This window comes from Podarcis melisellensis (assembly GCF_964234715.1).
Source record: "Podarcis melisellensis genome assembly, chromosome: 4".
Classification (NCBI taxonomy): domain Eukaryota; kingdom Metazoa; phylum Chordata; class Lepidosauria; order Squamata; family Lacertidae; genus Podarcis; species Podarcis melisellensis.
This window is the reverse complement of record NC_138531.1, coordinates 1,719,756-1,740,781: the sequence shown is the minus strand read 5'-3', so window position 1 is coordinate 1,740,781 and position 21,026 is coordinate 1,719,756. Positions and strand designations below refer to the sequence as shown.

The 21,026-nt window shown below is 45.2% G+C and overlaps 1 long non-coding RNA gene across 1 annotated transcript in view; it reads right to left on the bottom strand.

Moving 5' to 3' along the window:
* LOC309367756 overlaps positions 1-20,790 on the bottom strand; it is a 409,169-nt gene extending 388,379 nt beyond the window's left edge. The window contains exon 1 of the long non-coding RNA XR_014167325.1: positions 20,305-20,790. This is a non-coding gene — a long non-coding RNA (uncharacterized lncRNA). The remainder of the gene's footprint in view (positions 1-20,304) is intronic.
* Between the last annotated feature and the right edge of the window lie 236 nt (positions 20,791-21,026).

Genomic DNA, 21,026 nt, shown 5'->3' with positions numbered 1-21,026 from the left:
ACACGTGACTGTACATTAATCTTAATTAAACTTTTAATGAACAGCAGTACTGCTGCTTCTTAATGGCGGCATTGGAGGGTTACCAACAGGTGAAGTGCTTTTGCACTCAGTACCTCCCTGCCTCTCTGATTCCATGTAAGAGCAAAAACCAGGTACCAAGATGATCTGCTAGTGAAGCTCGTTTACAAAGATAATTACCCTCTATCATCTTTGTTTATTCCTTCGTTGTCAAGGGAGCTGCGCCATTAAGGCAACCAGAACCAGAAGCAAGATGGGCATTTTTCGTCAGAATCACAGTAGGAGATGAAAGGGTTAAACTATCCCTCTTCCCCTGCAGCAATCCAACACAACCTTTGGATCAAATGATATAGATAGATAGATGATAGATTAGATAGATAGATAGATAGATAGATAGATAGATGATAGATAGATAGATAGATAGATGATAGATAGATAGATAGATAGATAGATAGATGATAGATAGATAGAGATAGATAGATGATAGATAGATAGATGATAGAGATATAGATAGATAGATGATAGATGATAGATGATAGATAGATAGATGATAGATATATGATAGATAGATAGATAGATAGAGATATAGATAGATAGAAGATAGATGATAGATAGATGATAGATATAGATAGATAGATAGATAGATAGATAGATAGATAGATAGATGATAGATAGATAGATATAGATGATAGATGAAAAAAATGTGTGTTAAGATGCAAAGATGCACTTAAAGCCACATTTAGTTTTATCTTCTGGAGGGAGACAAACAAAGACAAGCAATGGTATTATTATGGGGTCAATGCAAGGCAATACTTATTTCCTATCCATTTGGAATAAGAGCTAAAGGGATTACTCAAGCCTGCACAGAAGAAATGGAACTAGAGCTAATGGTTATAGGAAGGGATTTTGTGCAAGGAATGTGAAACCAAATCTGTACAAAATGAGATGGCTAGTCTGGAGAAAAAGAGAAAGATGTATCGAAATCTGCAGCTGAGGGCAAATAGGGTCCTCCCTTAAAGAGGACACGTATTGTGGTGAGACCTGGAAAACTAACACCCAGTGTTGTGGGTGGGTACAATTGGTCAGCCACAACACCCCATTGGTAGGTCCCTCGAAGCTGGGTACAATCTGGCCAATGGGACGCAGTCCAAACAGCTTGAGGGACCTTTTAAAGCTCATGCATATGACCCTTTGGGCACGTGCATTCAGAACACCCGCCCACCTCTCCCTGCTTTTAGGGCTTTGCGCTTGACTTTGCTATGCCGTCGTGTGTCATCTGTAATTGGGACAGGGGCACAGCAGGAATTTCCCCCACTTGGCTGATTGGCTGTTGCCTTTTGGGTTTCGCCTGCCGCGTAGCAAATCGTCAAAACTTGTAAGGTTGCAGATAGGCTCTGGTTCAGGTGATAGGGATGGGAGAATGCTCTTGCCATCCCTATGTGATGGCTATTCTGTTAAAGGAATCCAGGGACTCGATGGTTTGGTCAACCCCTGAGAGGGGGTTGTGCCCATGCCTGAGTCCAGGGGGACATTTGGGTGGTGGAGATAGCCCATTTCCGGCTTTCCGCTTATCCAGGTGTTCACCCTTGGCTGACCTATGCTGGAACCCTGGGTCAGCGCTACCTGCATGGCAAGGAGCTAGTCAACCCAGAGCCTATGCAACCAGTCACTTTCTGTAATCAATAAAGTTGTGGCCTAAATTCTGCCAAAAACCAAAACCAAAATTTGAGTCATATGTGAATTTATTTAAGGGGGGGGGTCTGGGTCTGAACACGCAAAATTGTACCAAGTTCACATATGTCTGTTTTTTGCAAAGTAATTCCCCTGCTTAAACCACTGTTTCCCAACTGATACAGGCCTCCAGCAAGCTTGGGATGTATAGGCCTTGTGCTTTTGAGAACTGGACCACATTTCCTAAAAGCCCCAAACCCTATTAAGAAGTCTTCCTGAGTACGGATCTGGTGAGGAGCCGTTGCCCCAGACCCTTTCCCAATATTCAGATAGGAAGAGAGAGCAAGCAAGGGGGATGCTTTCAAGAGACCAAGATCTGAAATATTGATTCAGTCACATTAATTGAATTTTTGCCTCAAGAAGTGATTACAAAAATGTTGCTCCAATATTAATTTGTATCTGCTTTGGATAAGATTAACATTAATTTCTTTGCCAGTCCCCATTACGCCTTTATTATTCATTAGCATCTCTTGTTGCAAGTGTAAGAGACCTTGATGAAGCATGTTTATTCATAGACTAACCTTTTTAAATAATTCCAACAGCTCTCTAACAGAAACCTTCCTGGAATGCTGAATATCTCGGCTTTGTTTCATTATTCACTCCTTGCACTCTGTCCTCCATTTGAGATGCGGAACATGAATCATCCTTCTTTCCCCATTGCTTTTTTCTTCCTCCCGAAATGTCCTCTGCAGTCTGATCCCAAAGGAGGCTGTGCATTGCAAGCAAGAATAATTGTCTCTGGTATAATATACACATATCTAATTTCTACCTATGTTGGGATGCAATTATTGATTCACACCAAGATTTTCTTCCTATCTTGTGCTGTGTTTTAGTTCATTGCTGCCTTGCTTTTTATTTGAATATTTGGTAGTAGCCTCTCTGATAGATGCTGTAGAGGTGACATTTTATCTCTTCACGGTGCATGTAAACTTGTGAGCTCATTTTGCAAGCAAACAATGGACAGTGAAGAAATGAGCTTAATAAATGATTCTCTTGCTACCACAGGTTCTGTAGCTAAACACTGGGTCCTATATCTAACCACTGACACATTTCATTTGTGTTAAATGCACATCTTTCTGAAATAGTGGATTGAAACATTATTTCTATTATACTTTAATGTTTTCACATAAACATTTTGTCCGTGTTTAGATATAAAACCTATTAGCTGATATCATAAGAGAACCATTCACAAATGTCTTTTCTGATACATTTTGTTAAAAATGCATGTTAAAACTATGCAATCCAGCATGAGAGTCTCGTGCACAAACCCCATTGAAACCTTTGTTCTGAATTGTATCATGGATTTCCTGCCAGATGAGTTAGGAAAATTAAGCCTTAATACACTGGCCTTTTCCTTTTACCCAAGAGGATTGTTTTCCTGCATGCCAAACGAAGCAAAAGCAGTGTTGGTGTGTCATTGCTCATGAACTGCAGCTCACAGCCTCCCTCCCGATCTGTATCCCATTCCAATCTAACAGCCTGTAGATGCACCTGCCTTTAGCATTTCAACTGACAGGTGAAGAATGATAATAGATTGTTAGTCAAGGGCTGAAAGGTGCAACTGGCTGAGGGAACTGTGCCAGAGTTATCAATATTAGTATTCATTAGGGAGTGATTGATTCCTATCACTTGAAACTGCCTCCTATAAAATCATGTTGGTAACATTTCAAAGGAGAGCAGGCATTTTTATTAATTGTCCCCAAGCCACCCCCAAATAACTCACAACACACACTTAATTTTTGTTTAAGGTTTTTGGCATAATTTTGGCCACAACTTTATTTAAATACAAAACCGTGAGTGGTTGTTTAGGCATTGGTTAAGACTATCTGTCCCCCCGCCTGGGGACAGAACTGACTTCCGGGCACCACTGAAAGACAGTGTGGGGGAAAGCAAGTCGGGGAGAAATGGAGCTGAGTCACAGACCCTCAATTCTCATCCGCGTGCTCCCCGAAGGCTTGCCCGCCCTAGTCCCATTCCAGGGATTGGACGAAAAGATGGCAAGCCCCACGGTTCCTTTAACGGAATTCCCTTTCTGCAGCAACCATGGAAGGGCAGGCCCAGCCTATCCTAACCCCTCCTCCACCAATTTATAACCAATGCCTAACCACCAATCGAGCCCTTTACACTCGCCGCCAACCAGTTACCGCATCCAACCAAACATCATTCCCCAGTACAGAGAGATGTACTCCATCACTGCGGTAAAGGGCCAGAGCCTTGAAGGTAATATCCGGGCGGGAAATAAACAATCCACCCAAATCCACCACCTTCTTATACACTCCGGAATTAATGCGCTTCCTGGCCCTTTCAGCAGCCTCAGGTTGAGAAATGCCGTGCCAATTGCGCCTATGCAGCAATTGTGACCAAAATATTTTAACTGTGGGTATTAAGGTCACCAATTCCCCCAAGTCTCTCTGAATCGTGGAGCGCAAAGTAAAGCAATCATAAGTTGCCACATCGTTCTCCCCCAGCTGAACCACAATTGCCATGGGGGGGGCCATCCGAAAGCACCCTCTGCTTAATTAGCGGGATGAATTCGCTCCACTGCATTCTGCGCCTGGACATCCACAACACCTGCACATGCTGCGGGAGGCCAAGACCCAGTCCCCTTCCAGACTGCCTACCTCTGATGCCAGCCCAGTAAACGATGCTGTGCCCCACAATCCAGATGCGGACTGGAGCTAGAAACATGGGCAGGAAAGCCGAGATGGCGCCCCCAGTCCAGACTCGTCAGGGTGCTTGCCAGCTCAGTGCATGATGCTGTGGCCGACAATCCAAATGCGCACAGCTGCTCCTATGAAAAAAGGAATAACGGACAGGCATCAGCACAGGCATCATTGGTGATGCTTCCTGACATAACCTTTGTCAGCGTCAGACTTCCAATGACCCGTATTCACAATCCTGTCTACTAACAGGCCCCAGTGCACAGCCTTTGCCGCAGCACCTATTCAGAAGGAATGAGGTGTGATCAGCGGTAGGCAAGGTGCAGGCTGCAATAACTGGCGCACGACGTGAGCAATTAGATGCCTGTCGAACCGGAACCCATTTCTGTGCACTAGGATCGAGCCAGCCCCCAGGGGAACGAAAAGCCAAATATTTCCAGTATCCAATAACAGGGCAAGGGCCCACCTCACCTGTGACTGGAAGCCTGATGGTGGCAACCCTGCTCACTAGGTCTGACTTAAGAGCTCCAGACACTTATGACAAGCTCCAAAGCAGATAAGGAAAAGTCCTGAGGCAATAAGCCTCCAAACTCAGCCCCGTGCTGGCTCCAACACAATTTCCCCAACCCTCAGTACACCAAAATTACAATGGAATACTGAAATAAGTCTCGTCTTGATCTTGAACTAGCCGACAAGTCTTAACTTGTTGCGGATACTGCATAGGTCAAAGATTGACTGGCTTCCTGCCTGCTGTCCTGTGAAGGTTGGAGCCTATTCCAACCTTCCGATACCCTCGCACGACACACTTTTAGAAGGGTCTCTGAAAAATTAAAGCTTTACTCTATGGGGGCCAAGATGGCGTCTGGCAGTCTTCTTAGCTGTGCCACTGCTGCCCGTGCCGGTAAAAACCTCCTCCAGCCTCTTTGGCCCTCTTAGCAGAGTTTACACAGCGGTGAAACACTGTTTCTTGTGTGGGAATAACTCAGACTGCAAAGCAGGCTTTTCTCTTATCTCCAATAGCCTTTAATCAGTAGAATAACATCGTACATTCAACCCAGCGAATTGGCTGGCATTCTCGCCGCTTCTCCGCAAAAGCGAAAAGAAAAAGACACACAGAGGAACACTCCCCTCTGTGAACATAGCCACGCCTCAGAATGTGAGACGTCACTCAGAACTGTTTAACCCTGTCAGTTCTGATTCTCCTCACATCCCCTCTCGTCTCGCATCCTGAGGGAAACTGTGAGAACACATCTACAGATCTCTTTGAGGTCAACTCCTTTCCCATTGCCTCTTGCCCCTTCCTGGCTTCTGTCTCAGGCAACTGTTGAACCTCCTTAAAACTCCCAGATTCGCACTGTGCAAAACCAACCCACGGGCTGGTCACTTCCGGAGGCGGCGTGAACGGCAATGGCTGCCCTCTTCTAACCGGGAGAGGGAAGCTCCGCTGAGAACGGGTCGTCCGCTGCGGCGAAGCGGAGACCCATCCCGAAAACCCACAGGCGGCAGAAGCCTGTGGTCCTGAGACCCGGCGGGCGCCAGGAGCAGCCCCCAAAACGTTGAAGGGACCCCGTAAGGGGCTCCGGATCGCAGAGGGGGTAGCGGCGCTGAGGGTCGTTTCGCAGTCAACGGAGCGAAGCCGCGTTGCTGTTGCCGGTGAGCGCTGACCTTTCTTCTTGAAACTTTCGAATTCGGAAAGCAACAACCCGTGAGTAATTTGGACCTTACAAATTTTGAAACTGCAAAAGATTGAATTTGGCTGAAAGCGGAGTGACGATAAACAGGAAGTCCGTCTTCCACTGACACTGAACTTGAGAAGTAAAGAGCTGGAGGAGTGGAGACTAAGAACAACTTTTTAACTAACCGTTCTGGCACCTATTTGAACTGTTTTTCCTGGGTGGATTAAGGACTTTGAGTGACTGACTTGTGGATTTATACTGGGGCAAGGAAACCTTTCTTCTGTTGAACTATTGGATTACAAATTAAGTAAGAAACCCAGGTGCCAGAGCTGCCTGAGTAACTGAACAGCTAAGCTGCAAATTTGGATACTTTGAATCTAAACTTTGAATAACTCTGAGGGAGATTGAATTTGCTATTTTGAATCATCTGTTGTCTAAGCACTGTCAGAAACATTGTTCTGTTTCAAGTACCAACTCTGCTAAAATCTATTTGTGTGGAGGTCCCTGGACATTGATTTAGACTTATTAATTTGATTGGATTTGATTGGATTTGACTCCTTCCCGAAAGACATTGTAAGCTCCCCCTAGAGGATTTTGGACTTACAGCAGTGACATTGTTTTACTTTCTATTTCCCGGCCTCCTGCTTGACTGTTATTATTTGGGCCGTTGCTTTCTCATGGGAACAACTCAGCTTGACCTTGGTCTTTAGATAACTTTGGAATGAGTGGCACAAGAAAAAGGGGAAGAATCAGACAAACAACTTTAACATTATCTGCAGCTTCACAGCGTAGATCATCTGTGCCTGCTTTGCCTTCCACTTTACCTCCTGAGGAAGAAGCAGCCTCCCTGTCAAGGGCAGGGGAGGAAGAAACTGAGGAATTACAACTGGAAGATATGGCCTCAGGAGCAAGTGGTTCTATCTTAGAGAAAATTTATGAAAAATTGGAGGCTTTGGACAGAAAGGTTGACCAGCAAACAGCTAAAATTGATCAAAACACAGAAAGTTTGAACAGATTAACTGGACAAGTCGCACAGAATGTCCAAGCTATTGGAGATCTAAAGGAGACTGCAGGTGAAAATCGGAAATTGGCGGAGGAGACTAGCCAAAGACTGGGAGAGCTTGAAAAAGAGGTGAGACCACTCAGTAAACAAGTAGGGGAACATCAGATCTATCTGTCTATGACAGAATTGCGGAATAGGGAGGCCAATCTGAGGATACGATCAATACCAGAAGTGGAAGAAGGCAACTTAACTGAGTTTTTGACTAAAGAATTTTCCAAGTTCTGGAACTTAGAGGAAAAAGACTTTAAAATAGTATCTGCTTTCAGGCTTGGAAGACTCATAAGGAAAGAGAAGCCCAGAGACTGTTTGATAATACTAAGATCAAAGGAGGAAAGGGACAAGATTTTAGGCCTACACTACGGAAAGTCACTGGGCATTTTGGGCAAAAGAATTGAAATCTACAGGGATATTCCTAAACAACTGTTGGACCTTAGATCTGACTATTTGGACCTAGTAAAACTGTTGAGGAGCAACGCAATTATCTTCAGGTGGGAATTTCCACAGGGACTATCCTTTACCTTCAGAGGTAGGAAGATCAAAATCAGAACGCCGGAGGACAGAGACAAGTTTTTGGCTGCACACGGAGAGGACCTTCACAAAGGACTTGGACTACCCCCAGGGCCTGAACCCCCAGGGGAGCCTGCACCCCCGGATCCTCAAGAACTGGGGAACAAGGTACCACCCCAGCAAGAATAACCAGATATATTCAGGATGTCTCTACAACTTCTGAGTTGTAACATAAATGGCTGCAACATTCCAGAAAAAAGGAAAAAAATCTTTCACATATTAAAAAAGGAACAATTGGACATTATTTGCTTACAAGAAACACATGTGATTAGGCTCCATAGAAAAGTGTTAATAAACAAAAGACTTGGTCAGGAATTCATATTTTCGGACACAGTAAAAAAGAGAGGTGTGGTAATATACGCAAAAGAGAGCCTTTTACCTAAACTTCTGTTCAAAGATGAGCACGGAAGAATTTTGGCAATAGAGATACAACACCAAGGAGAAAAAATTTTGATATTAGGAATTTACGCTCCAAATGAAGGGAAATCGGAATTCTACAAGAAGCTGCATGAGACAATGCTGGATTATCTGGACTACAACAACATCATCATGATGGGAGATATGAATGGGGTCGTATCAACCAACATGGATAAGTCACAAAACCAAAACGTCACTAAAGATGGAAGACTACCAAAGACTTTTTTCGAAATGACAGACAATATGGACTGGATTGATATTTGGAGAGTGAGAAACCCCCTAGGAAGGGAAGGAACATTTTTCTCTGAAGCCCAACTGACTTGGACAAGAATCGACCAAATATGGATAACTAGAGGTCTGGCACCCAAGATTAGAAAGGTGGAAATCTGCCCAAAGACATGCTCCAACCATAACGCACTGAGAATGGATATGACACTTATCCCAACCGGTTCCTTTAGATGGAAGATGAATGATGGCCTGTTTAGAGATCAGGAGATTGTAAAGAAGGCCCAAAAAGCTTTAAAGGACTATTTCGAGATTAACATGAACACTACGGTGGAAAGAAGAACTATCTGGGACGCAAGTAAGGCTGTGATGAGGGGGTTTCTGATACAACAAAATACTGTAAAGAAAAGGAAACAAAATGAAAGGAAGGATAAAATTCTGGATAAAATTAAAGAGTTAGAGAAGAAGTTAAGATCTAATCCGAAGTCTCAGCCGATTCTGAGAGAAATTAAACTACAACAAGCACAATATTCCAAACTGATAAACCAAGAAATAGAATGGAAGATTAAACTAATGAGACAAAAAACCTTTGATTCGGCTAACAAATGTGGAAAACTGCTAGCTTGGCAGTTGAAGAGGAGACAAAAATTAAACACAGTGACAAGTTTAGAGATCGAAGGAAGAAGTATTCAGAACCCCGGAGAAATTAGAAAGTGCTTCCAGAGATATTTTTAAAAATTATACACTCAAGGGCCACAAGACGAAATTGAAATTAAGCAATTTTGGGGGGAAAATGGACTGGCAAAGCTGTCACAAGAAAATAGATCAATTCTGAACAGTAAAGTAACACGTCAAGAGATTGAACAGGCTATCCAGAACTTGAAACTGGGCAAATCCCCAGGGCCAGATGGGCTGACCTCCAAGTACTATAAGATATTGAAAGACTATTTGATACAACCATTGATGGAGGTCAGCAATGAAATTATGGAGGGGAAGAGGGCGCCGGAATCGTGGAAGGAAGCTTTTATCACATTGATACCAAAATCGGAAACTGAAAAGACACAACTTAAGAACTACCGTCCCATTTCCCTTTTAAATGTGGATTACAAAATATTTGCAGACGTTTTGGCAAGCAGATTTAAGAAGGTCCTGAATGAAGTAATTCATAAAGACCAGGCAGGCTTTCTCCCAGGTAGGCATATGTCTGCGAACACAAGGAACATTATTGACATTTTGGAACTTTTACAAACAGACATAAACACAAAAGCAGTTTTAATTTTCATAGATGCGGAGAAGGCCTTTGATAATATATCTTGGAAATTTATGAAGGGGAATTTAAAAGAAATGGGAGTGGGACGGGGGTTCGAGAATGGGATTGATGCAATATATTCCGAACAAAAGGCTAAATTGATAGTTAACAATGTGGTTACAGAAGAGTTTAAAATTGAAAAAGGAACACGACAAGGTTGCCCGATCTCCCCGTTGTTATTTATTTCGGTCCTGGAGGTGCTCCTGAATATGATTAGAGGAGACCGGTTGGTGGAAGGGATTCAGGTCGGAGCGAAACAATATAAACTTAAAGCTTTTGCAGATGACCTAGTATTGACATTGCAGGAGCCAGAATCTAGCACGAAAAAAGTGTTACAACTGATTCAAGACTTTGGTCGGGTGGCGGGATTTAAATTAAATAAACAAAAAACTAAGGTGCTGGGAAAAAACTTGACAGACATAGAGTCGGAACGGTTTCAGAGAGAGACAGAACTAATTGTGGTTAAGAAAGTGAAATACCTAGGGGTAAACATAACAGCAAAAAATCTGAGTTTATTTAAGGATAATTATGAAAAATGTTGGTCGGAAATTAAGAGAGACTTGGATAGTTGGTCAAAGTTAAAACTTTCATTGCTAGGCCGTATAGCTGCTATTAAGATGAATGTATTACCAAAAATGTTGTTTTAGTTTCAAACATTACAAATTGTAGACAAAACGGAGTGCTTCCAGAAGTGGCAGAAAGACATTTCTAAATTTGTCTGGCAGGGTAAAAAGCCCAGAATTAAGTTTAAGATACTAACGGATGCGAAAGAAAGAGGGGGCTTTGCCCTGCCAGACTTAAAGCTATATTATGAAGCCGCAGCTTTCTGCTGGCTAAAAGACTGGCTACTTCTAGAAGACACGGATGTACTGGATTTGGAAGGTTTTAATAACGCATTTGGATGGCATGCATATCTTTGGTATGATAAGGTTAAGATCAACAAGGCCTTTAAGAACCATATTGTCAGGAAAGCAGTGTTTAATGTCTGGACAAAATACAAAGACTTACTGGAAAATAAAACTCCGAGGTGGCTGTCACCCCTGGAGGCAAAGGCCCGAAAAAGACCCAATATGGAGGCCAATTGGCCAAAATATTGGGAAATATTAGAATGAGACGGAGACAATTGGAAATTGCAGAGTTTAGAGAAAATGAAAGATAAAGTGCGAGACTGGTTACACTACGCTCAGATTAAAGAAGTGTTTAAGAATGACAAAAAGTTAGGATTCCAGGTGGAGAAATCGAAATTGGAAACAGAATTGTTAGAACCTAAGACCAAAGTACTTTCAAAAATGTATAACTTGCTGTTGAAATGGAACACCCAAGACGAAATGGTTAAATCGGCTATGATAAAGTGGGCTCAGGATATTGGGCATAACATCATGTTTGAGGATTGGGAAAGATTGTGGACCACTGGGCTGAACTTCACTGCATGTAATGCTCTGAAGGAAAATGTAATGAAAATGATATATAGATGGTACATGACCCCAGTTAAACTGGCCAAAATATACCATTCGTCTGATAATAAATGTTGGAAATGTAAGGAAAATGAAGGAACATTCTTTCACCTCTGGTGGACTTGCCACAGAGTGAAGGCCTTCTGGGAAATGATATATAATGAGCTGAAAAAGGTGTTTAAATATACCTTTACCAAGAAACCAGAGGCCTTCCTTCTGGGCATTGTCGGCCAGAATGTGTTAAAGAAGGACAGAACATTTTTTATGTATGCAACAACGGCAGCAAGAATACTCATTGCTAAGAATTGGAAAACTCAAGATCTACCCACACTGGAAGAATGGCAGATGCAGTTGATGGACTATATGCAACTAGCCGAGATGACTGGCAGAATTCGAGACCTGGGAGAGGAGAGGGTTGAAGAAGATTGGAAGAAATTTAAGATTTACTTACAAAAGTATTGTAATTTGGTTGAATGTTAACAAGGATGGCAGAGTAGAAATAACTGTCTACCATCAAATTATATTTGAGTTTAACCTAAATTATTGGATTTAAGATTGTAAACAAAATGATAATTTGCTTGGAAACAATTTTATAACGATATAAGTGGAAGCGGGAGGCGTGAGGGAGTCCACAGTAGTAATGAAAAGATGTTACAAAAATAATGTGGTTTGTTAAATATGCACTTGTATTAAAAAACCTTAATAAAAATTTATATATAAAAAAAAAAACACCACGCGCTGGTGACCTGAAACCTCTCAGGTGGAACCCCCTTCGTGGTGCATGCAGACCATCTGAGCACTGTCTCAGGTGCTCCTTCTGACCCACTGGGGCCAGCAAGTGATTCACTGGTACCTGAAGACTCCTCCTCTGACTTACTGCGTCTTCGGGCCTTCTGAACTTTGCTAACGGGAGACGAAGGCTCACTCTTGGGCTCTCTTTTAACAACCTGTGGAGATGCCCAACCCTGTTCTTGACACTGGTCAGAGACCTGGTCCTCATCAACAGGTTCAGCTTCTGCCTCTCCCTCCTCCTCAGAATCAGACAGACATTCTGAGAGAACATCAGGATTCGCATGGATCCTTGACCAACCATTCTGCTCACAGAACTCAGCATTTCTGCTAACTAGAAGCCTGGACTGATCACCATCTGGATATGCAAACTTCCACCCCTTTGTCCCAGGCTCATACCCACAAAAGATCATTTTCCGGGACCTCGGTTCACCCTTCTTTCGTTGAGCCTTTGGCACAGGCACCCAGGCTTGTGAACCAAACACACGGAAGAAATGCAGCTTCGGCTTCTGTCCGTGGAGTAAGAAATACGGGGTGTCACCTACCACTGAATTGTAGGACCTGTTCATCGTGAAATTGGCCGTCTTTATTGCCTCCCCCAAAAACTTTGAGGCAAACCAGAGTCAAACAGTAAAGTGTTAGCTGCTTGAGCTAGCATTTTGCTCCTGCGCTCCGCCACACCAATCTCCTGAGGAGAATTAGCACCCGTCAACCAGTGACGTATTCCCTTCTGGCGCAAGAAACTCTGCAGAGCAAACCCAGTGACCTCTGTGCCTCGGTCACTCTGAAACCCCTGCACCTTGGTGGAAAACTGTAGTTCCACTGCCACAACCCAATCTTTGATCAGTTGCGCTGCCTCGCTTTTCCTTCTCAGCAAGAAGACCCAGCCGGTTTGGGTAAAATCATCTGTCAGTGTCAGCGCAAATCTGGCCCCGCCCAGACTCTCTGGCATGGGCCCAAAAAGGTCTGAGTGCACAAGCTCAAAAGGCTTTGTGGTTACCCTCTCCAACCTGGGATAACTGCACCCTTTTACCTTTGCCCTTCTGCAGGCCCTGCAATCTAGGGATCGGTCACATGCTTTTATCCTGCACCCTACAGTGTACTGGGACAACTTTTGGATATCTTCCCAAGAGCCATGTGACATTCTCTTGTGCCACAAATGAGCACATGAATCCTGAGTGGGAACGTTTGCACACTTGGCCTGTGCTCCCTCGGCGTCCCTCTCACCCTCCAGAGGTGTGTCCAAAATAAAGAGATTGTTCTGACATGCAACACTGACGAGTTGCCTCCCACCCCTGGAAATAGAACATACATCATTTTCAAAGCAAACCTTGTACCCCTCCTGTAAGAGACAAGATACAGATAACAGACAATGTTTCATCTCAGGCACAACGTAGACCTCCAGCTCCGCCTGCAAGAAAGAAACAAACACATTTCCAACAGTGGTCAAATGTCTTTGTGACCCATCAGCAAAAATAACTGTTTTCCCAGTTGAAACAGCCCTGCAGTTCCACATCTCTCCACTAAGTGGCGCTGGCATCAGGTGATGACTCGCTCCAGAGTCTATGACCCAGCGCAGCACTCTCTCCTCACTGGAGTGGTCCTTTATCGTTGCCATAGCAGCAGCTAGGTGATAAGGATTGTCCTCCACACATCCTGTGTCACGTCCTCCCTGCGCTTTCCCTCGCTGGCCTCCTTTCCTGGACTGGCTGCCATGGAAACCTGGCTGGCTGCCATGGGAAGCGACCTTGGAGACATCCTGCCCAGCCTCTCTGGCTCTCCAGGGGCAGAAACGACGCACATGGTCAGGAGAATTGCAGATAAAACAGCGACGAGTGGAAAAAGCCTGAACTGTGCCTTCCGCTGGCCTGGCCCCCCCTCTGCAACCGGATGGGCTCCCTGTGCCAGCTCGGCCCTCTCTTAGACGGCGTTCCTGTTCGTCACTCAAGCGTCCAGTCACATACTGGAGCGTAAGAGCTGTAGGATCCATCGATTCCAAAGTTAGACACAAATTGTCATAACTTTTGTCCAAAGAGCTGAGCAAAATATAAACTTTCAGTTCCTCAGAAAAGTTGACTTGCAACAGACTCAGCTGGTTGAAAACAGAAAGCATCTCAGTCACATGCTGTCTGATGCTATCCCCAGGACGCAGCCTCATCTCAAACAAGCGTCTGGTAGTATGGATCTTTGCCCCAGCTGTGGAACTGTGATGCACTCTCTCTAGTGCCTGGTAGGCCTCATGAGCAGTCTCCAGCCCCTCTACCAAAGGTAGCTGCGAACCCTCCAAACTGAGCACGATAGCTCCCAGGACTTTGTGATTTCTTCTCTGCGAAGCATGGGCAGCTGCAATATCTGCTGCTGAAGCACCAGATGCCGCTTGCTGTGGAGGCCCTTGGACCGCCTCCCACAGACCCTTGGCTACCAGCCATGCCTTCAGCTTCCTGCTCCACTCCTCCCAATTCTTTCCATCTAATTTTTGAAAAGGGACAGAGAATGAATCCTGGACGTCTGCCATCTTCTCCCCCGGGGCTCAGCATACTCACGTAACAGCAGATTCTCCGGCACCCAGTTCTGCAGACCAGCTCCTCCCAGCGAGCTCCTCACTGCCTCAAACGTTAGGCACAGCTCCAACTGGCTCCAGTGTCTCCTCAGCTGGCTTCTCCCACACACAGACATATCACAGCAACAGCTTCAAAGCTTGGCTGACTTCCATAACCTATGGGGGCCAAGATGGCGTCTGGCAGTCTTCTTAGCTGCGCCATTGCTGCCCATGCCGGTAAAAACCTCCTCCAGCCTCTTTGGCCCTCTTAGCAGAGTTTACACAGTGGTGAAACACTGTTGCTTGTGTGGGAATAACTCAGACTGCAAAGCAGGCTTTTCTCTTATCTCCAATAGCCTTTAATCAGTAGAATAACATCGTACATTCAGCCCGGCGAATTGGCTGGCATTCTCGCCGCTTCTCCGCAAAAGCGAAAGGAAGAAGACACACAGAGAAACACTGCCCTCTGTGAACATAGCCACGCCTCAGAATGTGAGACGTCACTCAGAACTGTTTAACCCTGTCAGTTCTGATTCTCCTCACATACTCTAGCAGACATTGCAGCGGACTGAATTCTGATAGTTTTAACACTGCATCCGATCTGCAGCAGGTGGGCGAATTACTGCAGGTCCTGCTCAGAGGATGGGGGCAGTTTCCTCTGAATGGCCGAGGACTGCCAGCTAAATTTTAAGAAATCAGTCCAGGCCTTCTCATAAGACCTGAAAGCGGATGGGGAAACGTAAGCTACTACTCCTCATAATTATTAATTGTTGCCAAGTGCCACAGGAGCTCCAGAAAATCCGGCTATAGCTGGGTGTCCAGAGCCCAGGATCTGAAGCTCTCCAACTGAAAAAACCGGATAGAGCGACAGCAAAAACATTACATGATCCCGAAATAAAGCGAGCAGAAACGCAATATTAAACCTTAAGCAGTGCCAAGACTCTGCCAGAGCTTGAGGACCGTTTTGCCAGGACTCTCACACTGCCTGGTTATCAGACCAAGACAGACCCGACGGCCCCTAAACTCCTCAGTCCAGATGTGCGCTGACACTACAATGGGAAAAACTTGAGAAAAGTTAGGTTACATGTGATTGCCTTGCCCTGCCAGGCTCAAGGCCACTGTACATGATGATGAAGGGACCCCGGGCCATGAGACCACCTGGCCAAGCAGGAATGGAAGGGGCAGCCTGGAGCTGACCTAGGAATGTTAGGATCTGACAAAGCAGCACTTGCTTCAGAGGAAGTATTACAAGAATAACATCCTTCAAGGGAAACAGCTTTCCACAGGCAAGCAGATGTTTGAGCAACGGTATGCAGCTAGCCCCCAAATACGTTAAAAGGGGCAGTAGGACCCACTGTCCTCCACTGCCAACAGAACACCCAGCTCCTCAGGGAATAAAGGGACATCTAGTAAGCTAAGCAGAGGCTGGTGTCACATGAACCAGCCAGTAAAATAATCCACATAACGATACCCCCAGTTAAACGAGTCTTGACTCGCAATGTTCAATCCAGAAAGGTGCTAAAGGACTCAAGTGCTGCACAGCCTATTGAGCAACCCACTGGCGTCGCCTTATCAATATAAGGACCATCCAATTAAAGCCTAACTACTTAAAATCTTGAGAGCGAACCGGCAGCAGCCTAACAGCCGATTCAATATCGCATAATGCCAACAAGGCACCTCCTCCAATTTGTTGGTAAGCTCAACTGCCTGATCCAAAGATGCATATTTCACGGAACAATTCCGGAGGGATAGCATCATTCACTGAGGTGCCTTTGGGATGCTGGGTGAGATCCCATGGACAGTAATACTAAAAGGAAAGGGAGTTCATGATGGCTGGGAGTTTGTTAAGAGGGAGATAGTAAAAGCACAACTTCAGGCAATACCAATGAGACGGAAACATGGAAGTTGCCTAAAGAAGCCAGGGTGGCTATCTAAAGAACTTTTAACTGAGTTAAGATTAAAAAAGGATGTGTACAAAAAATGGAAAAGGGGGGAAACCACCAAAGAGGAATTCAAACAAATAGCCAGCACGTGTAGACACAAAGTCAGAAAAGCTAAAGCACAGAATGAACTCAGGCTTGCTAGAGAGGTTAAAAGCAACAAAAAAGGCTTTTATGGGTATGTTCGTAGCAAAAGGAAGAACAAAGAAACAGTGGGGTCACTCAGAGGAGAAGATGGTGAAATGCAAACAGGGGACACAGAAAGGGCTGAACTCCTCAATGCCTTCTTTGCCTCAGTCTTCTCCGATAAAGAAAACAATGCCCGAGCTGAAGAATTTGGAGCAAATGATTCAGCAGAGGAAACACAGCCCAGAATAACTAAGGAGATAGTACAAGAATACTTGGCTAGTCTAGATGTATTCAAGTCTCCAGGGCCAGATGAACTGCATCCAAGAGTATTAAAAAAACTGGCAGATGTGATCTCAGAACCACTGGCAGTCATCTTTGAAAATTCCTGGAGAACAGGCGAAGTCCCGGCAGACTGGAGGAGGGCAAATGTTGTCCCTATTTTCAAAAAGGGGGAAAGAGAGGACCCAAATAATTACAGCCCAGTCAGTCTGACATAAATACCAGGGAAGATTCTGGAGCAGATCATTAAGCAAACAGTCTGTGAGCACCTAGAAAGGAATGCTGTGATCACCAATAGTCAGCATGGATTTCTGAAAAATAAGTCATGTCAGACTAACCTGATCTCGTTTTTTGACAGAATTACAAGCCTGGTAGATGAAGGGAACGCAGTGGATGTAGCCTACCTTGATTTCAGCAAGGCATTTGACAAGGTGCCCCATGATATTCTTGTAAAGAAGCTGGTAAAATGCGGTCTTGACTATGATACCACTCAGTGGATTTGTAACTGGCTGACTGACCGAACCCAAAGGGTGCTCATCAATGGTTCCTCTTCATCCTGGAGAAGAGTGACTAGTGGGGTGCCACAGGGTTCTGTCTTGGGCCCGGTCTTATTCAACATCTTTATCAACAACTTGGATGATGGACTCAAGGGCATCCTGATCAAATTTGCAGATGACACCAAACTGGGAGGGGTGGCTAACACCCCAGAGGACAGCATCACACTTCAAAATGACCTTGACAGATTAGAGAACTGGGCCAAAACAAACAAGATGAATTTTAACAGGGAGAAATGTAAAGTATTGCACTTGGGCAAAAAAAATGAGAGGCACAAATACAAGATGGGTGATACCTGGCTTGAGAGCAGTACATGTGAAAAGGATCTAGGAGTCTTGGTTGACCACAAACTTGACATGAGCCAACAGTGTGACGCGGCAGCTTAAAAAGCCAATGCAATTCTGGGCTGCATCAATAGGAGTATAGCATCTAGATCAAGGGAAGTAATAGTGCCACTGTATTCTGCTCTGGTCAGACCTCACCTGGAGTACTGTGTCCAGTTCTGGGCACCACAGTTCAAGAAGGACACTGACAAACTGTAACGTGTCCAGAGGAGGGCAACCAAAATGGTCAAAGGCCTGGAAACGATGCCTTATGAGGAACGGCTAAGGGAGCTGGGCATGTTTAGCCTGGAGAAGAGGAGGTTAAGGGGTGATATGATAGCCATGTTCAAATATATAAAAGGATGTCACATAGAGGAGGGAGAAAGGTTGTTTTCTGCTGCTCCAGAGAAGCGGACACGGAGCAATGGATCCAAACTACAAGAAAGAAGATTCCACCTAACCATTCGGAAGAACTTCCTGACAGTAAGAGCTGTTCGACAGTGGAATTTGCTGCCAAGGAGTGTGGTGGAGTCTCCTTCTTTGGAGGTCTTTAAGCAGAGGCTTGACAACCATATGTCAGGAGTGCTCTGATGGTGTTTCCTGCTTGACAGGGGGTTGGACTCGATGGCCCTTGTGGTGTCTTCCAACTCTATGATTCTATGATTCTATGAAATATGGATCAGGTGGAATTATATGGGGCTTTCTTAGGGACGATCCCCAAAGGGGATAATGAAAATCGGGACTAGAAGGAGAATCAAGGGGATCCTACCATACGTCCCAATGCAAGCTGCTTCCTAACCTTCTTTCTGGCTACCACAGGTAGCTCTCTAACTGGCTTTTGAGTTGCTGTATTCTGAGCCACTGGCTGAAAAGCCAGAGGAATCCCAAACCTTGGGAAAACCCTTCCCACAAGCACAAAGCTACTGACCCATCTAGATAACCTTTTAGCCAGACTTTCAAGGGAGATATTTTTATGGAAATATGGGCGAGAGGTATTGAGTTATTGCTTGCCAGCCCTCACTTGGGCAAGATGCCCTGCCTTGTGTTGCCACTATGATGTGTAAATTTACAGGACCAACACTGGCCAGAAACCCTAAAGAAGTCCCAACAAAGCTGCCACCGGGCCAGCTTCCGGTTCTATTGCTCAGGGAATTTCCATTTGAAATGTGGAGCTGCACAAGTGGTCCACATGTTTTGTCCCTGCGATCCTAGTGAGCTAAGGGGATGATGGCAGCCCTGCGTCTAACATTCCCATCATAGTGAATTACCACTTACAGAATAGTGGGGTTGGAAGGGACTCCGAGGATCATCTAGTCCACTCTCCCACAATATACTACTACTACTACTAATAATAATAATCTATTTGTACCCCGCCCATCTGGCTGGGCTTCCCCAGCCACTCTGGGCAGCTTCCAACAAAATATTAAAATACAGTAATGCATCAAACAGTAAAAGCTTCCCTAAACAGGGCTGCCTTAGATGTCTTCTAAAAGTCTGGTAGTAGACATCTGGTGGGAGGGTGTACCACAAGGCAGGTGCCACTTCCGAGAAGGCCCTCCACCTGGTTCCCTGTAACTTGGCTTCTCACAGTGAGGGAACCACCAGAAAGGCCCTCGGCGCTGGACGTCAGTGTCCGGGTAGAGTGATGAGGGAGCATGCAGCTGTCCCATACAGGGACCAATCCTGCAACCTAGGCATTACCGGCACCATACGCTGACCAGCTGAGCTATCCAGGATGATCCCTAAAGACCTGGAACAGCCTCACCCTGACCCCCTGGAGAGGTCCAAGGTGATGTCTGAATCATCATCAGAGCCCAGTGATGATTTATCTGCAAGGAGGTGTAAGCATCATCCCCGCTCCGCTTTTTCCTGCCTCTGAAGACGCTTCCTTCTGGAAGAAGGCACCTGGGGCATCAACAAGTCATCCTCTGCAGGAGAGGCAAGCTCTGGAGGCATCTGCAAAGGCCCTGTCATAGTCTGCAAAAAGAAAAAACCTAACAATGTGAGGAACAGGTGAAACCAATGCCTTGTGCACCACATGGGGACGCTATTCAGGCCAGAAACACTGCCAGAGGCCATCAAATTCTAGGGCCAAGCGGGCCAAGCCCTAGGATCACCTGCTAGGCCAGACATAAATGTTTCCAATGAGATAACAAACTCGAGGCAGCCCACCGCCTGTCCAGGTACCCCTGCTTGCCCTTTAGAGGGAAGCACCTCCTCAAGAAAGCCAAAGTTCTTTTGGGGAGCAATATCACAAATGGGCCAAACTACCCAGCAACAAATTAGTCCAAAAGGAGCAGCTTGTTTTGCTTTGTTGTAACAATGGCTAAGTGGAGGATATGAACCCTGTCTCCCAGGTCCTAGTCCTGTACTCTAGCCACTGAGCCACAATGGCTCGACTCTAAAACGGCAGTCGCCACTATCAGGGAAAAACAAACTTGAAGAAAATAAACTTGTTCAGAAACAGCATAGTTGAAGAGCATACAAAGAGTGCTCATTGGAGGCACAGAGAGCCTCTGGCTCCACTCTGTCTGCCTAAGATATACATTAGCAACAAGTGAGCCTGCAAACAAACAGATACATTCTGAGAGAGAGAATGAGTCACATATCACAGAAACTTAACAATTTACTGTACTGCTAACTGTAGCAGGCTTAGGCTTGAATGATTTGTGCAGTCCGTGCAGGCCTGCCTGCTTCTGCTCTCTGCCTTTTTTGTCTCATTGCAATATTAAAGGAACTCAAAATAGTGCTCCCGCCCAAGGCTAGATTAAAATTTGGCCAACAGCACTGCATGCACCCAAAATAAAGCCAACCTATGGGGATACTATAAATGAAGGTGATTCCAGGTAAGCTGGGAACAGCCCTGACTAGCCCCACAATTAAACAGGCGAAAATGGGGAAAACCTTTTTGCAAAAGAAAGCCCCTAATGGGGGCTCTCTCCCTATTGGGAAAGGCAAGCCCAGGAGGATTATGCACAGGCAGCGCTCACAGATACAGGGAGAATCTTCCCAAAGGGCAGGGTAAGGGGTGGGGTGGGAAATCAAACAGGAAAAGGGGGAATTAAATTAATTAAGGGACATGGGAAGATTAAAAAGAAGGGGGAAATAAAGAAATGTAACCAACAATTAGACAATGAGAAGATCGCTCCACTGTCCTCCAGACGGTCCAAGTGCTCCAGGTGATCCGTTGCACGCAGCAAAGAGAAAGCTCCAGGCTGCGTGCAGAGTATTTAAACATTTTACCCCTCCCACCAAAGTTGCAACATAACTTTTACCCCAGCAACCCAGTGAACCAATCACTGCCCCAGGCCATCTTTGGAGACCCTGCCTGGTAACAGCAGACCCCACCACA